This window comes from Gossypium hirsutum, chromosome A10 (genome assembly GCF_007990345.1).
Source record: "Gossypium hirsutum isolate 1008001.06 chromosome A10, Gossypium_hirsutum_v2.1, whole genome shotgun sequence".
In the NCBI taxonomy this organism is placed as follows: domain Eukaryota; kingdom Viridiplantae; phylum Streptophyta; class Magnoliopsida; order Malvales; family Malvaceae; genus Gossypium; species Gossypium hirsutum.
In genome coordinates, this window is record NC_053433.1 from 62,088,422 (window position 1) to 62,091,179 (window position 2,758).

At 31.7% G+C, this 2,758-nt stretch overlaps 1 non-coding gene across 1 annotated transcript; it reads right to left on the bottom strand.

Annotated features, from left to right (window-relative positions):
- Window positions 1–495: 495 nt before the first annotated feature.
- Window positions 496–601, bottom strand: LOC121208876 (small nucleolar RNA R71). The gene has a single exon (XR_005904000.1). It is a non-coding gene; the product is annotated as a small nucleolar RNA R71 (small nucleolar RNA).
- Window positions 602–2,758: the final 2,157 nt, after the last annotated feature.

Consider the following 2,758-nt stretch of genomic DNA (forward strand, 5'->3'; position numbering starts at 1 on the left):
TTCAGACAAAGAAGAAGGGAACGAATAGCCTAGAGACAAGCTATGGAAATGGATCCTGAACACCAAAATTAGAATAAAAGATTTGTTTGCAATGCTCATAATTTGGTCATTGTTGCTGATGACAGAGGCCGAGCCATATGCCAATATGTCATGCCTTTATTCAATGAACTCAATCTAGGTATTGTGAGGCTCGAAATTGAGGCTCCTTAGTTTGAATTAAAGTCGGTTATGTTCCAAATGTTGCAAATGGTGGGCCATTTTAGCAGAATGCCTACCGAAGATCAGCATATACACTTCCGCTTGTTCATGGAAGTATACGATTTATTTAAGCTAGATGGAGTAATTGAAGACGCTTTGAGATTGAAGTTATTCCCACACTCATTGAGAGATAGAGTGCGAGCATGGTTGAATTCTGTATTGCCTGCTTCGGTATCAACATTACAAGAATTAGCTAAACAATTCTTAATGAAGTATTTTCCACTGAGCAAAAATGCTAAGCTCATAAATGAAAACATTACATTTCAGTAGTTTGACAAAGAATCCATATATGATGCATGAGAGGATTCAAGGAGTTGTTACGAAAATGTCCTCATCATGACATTCCTCACTATATTTAGTTGGAGACTTTTTACAATGATTTCAATGCACATACAAGAATGGTGGTAGGCGCTTCTGCCAATGGAGCTCTTATTTCGAAATTGTACAATGAAGCATATGAGATCCTTGAAAGGATTTCTAGCAACAACTATCAGTGGCCGACTAATCAAGTAGCCACAGGAAGAAGAGTGGTTGGAGTTCATAAACTCGATGCACTTACGTTTTTGGCAGTCTAGGTATCTTCTATGACTTCCCTACTTAAGAACATTATTGCTAATGGTTTTAATACTAACATGTCAGGTCAGTAGCCAAGCTAGTTTATGTAACAGCCTGATTTTCAGTGGTGTCAAAAATAGTGGTTTCGGGGCCACCAAATCCAACGAGTAAGTTTGTAAATATTATTATTTAATATTTATGAGTCAAATATGGTTTTAAAAAGTTTTTGATTTAATAATTTTTGTTATTTAAGTGATTTATTAAGTTCAAGTGGTAAGACCTTGAGGTCAAGTGGTTTTAAAAAATGAGATATCGGGACCTCGTTTCTACAAACCGAATTGTAAATATTTTTATAAATATTTAAGGAGTGTCATTAAGGTGGTATTAAAGTTTCGTTGAAAAATTTTAATGTTTCGATAGTTAATTAAGTAAGGACTAAATAATAAAAGTTGAAAAAGTCAAACGCTATTAGTTTAAAAGTGTTAAATTGATTAAAGAATTATAATTGGATGGCCTTAATGGGTAAATTACCCATTCTTAAGTTGGTGGACTGTAAGTGGGGTTGTTTAGTTAAAAAAATGATGTTTATTAATTTATAAAAACATTATATTATGTTATAATGTTATTATTATAAGAAAAATAAATTGAATTATCTTCTTCACCATTTTAGTCGAAACAAAAAGGAAGAGAAGCTTCAAGCTTCGGCCAAGCTTTAATGGATGCATGTTAGTCTATTTTCCACCCGTTTCTTTTAATTTTTATATTTTTGAGATCGTTGCAACTAGGTCCAGTTAGCCCGTACCTTCGATTTTGAAACTATTAAATATATTGAATGTTGCCATTGATAAAACTTTTGATTTTTGATGTTAAATGATGAATTTTAAATATTGGTTGATATTTAAAAGTATTTTATTAAGTGATTTTTGATGAATTTTTCGATTAGGGACTAAATTGTTAAAATAGTAAAAGTACAATGATTTGATCTGAAATTGTTGCAATAATGGGTTGTATTGGATATCATAAGTATTTAGTTAGGCTCAATTTTGGGTAAAAAGGTTAATTTGCATGTTTTAGGCTTAGGGACTAAATTGAATAAAAGTAAAACTTTAGGGGTAATTTTGTAAAAAATGAAAAAATGACTAAATTGCATAAAATACATTTTTTTACTATCTAAATTATAGATTGAATGAAATTATTAATTTAGATCAATATCGGATGGAAAACCGAGGATAATGGAAAATTACCAAAATGCTCTTGTACTTTGACATTTCTGCAATTTAGCCAGGTAAGCTCATAGTGTTTCAATACATAAATAAATTTCTACTTACATTTTTATAATATAGTTATTTAATCAAATGTTCATAGTTAATTATTGAATGATTGCACTTATGTGCCCTTGTTTGTACTTTGGTACTCCTGGTTGCACTTACGTGTCCCTGTTTGTACTTCTGTAACAGCCTAATTTTGGGCCTAGTCAGAACAGTGGTTTCGAGACCACAAATTCGATGAGGAAAAAAGTATTTTTATTATATTTTTATGGTATACGGTTTCACGAACTGATTTCATGAAAATTTCGTTCGAAAATTTCGACGTTTGGGCACTCAATTTAGTCAAAAGGACTAAATTGTAAAATGTGCAAAACTTGAGTTCTAGAAGCTACAGGTGTCTAATTGATATGAAATTTTAAACCGGAGGTCCGTAAATGGAAATTAGACCATTATTTAATTTGTTGGACAAAAATGGACATGAAATAGTTGAAATAGAATATTTTTAAGTTAGGGGCATTTTGGTCATTTAGTAATTAAAATGAATTAAAAACAAAATTAAAAGCCAATTTTTGTCCATCTTCAACCCCATGGATAAATTTCAGAAGGGAAAACCATGGCTAGGGTTTTTCAAGCTTCCAAGCTCGATTGTAAGTCCGTTCTAGCCCCGTTTTTAATGA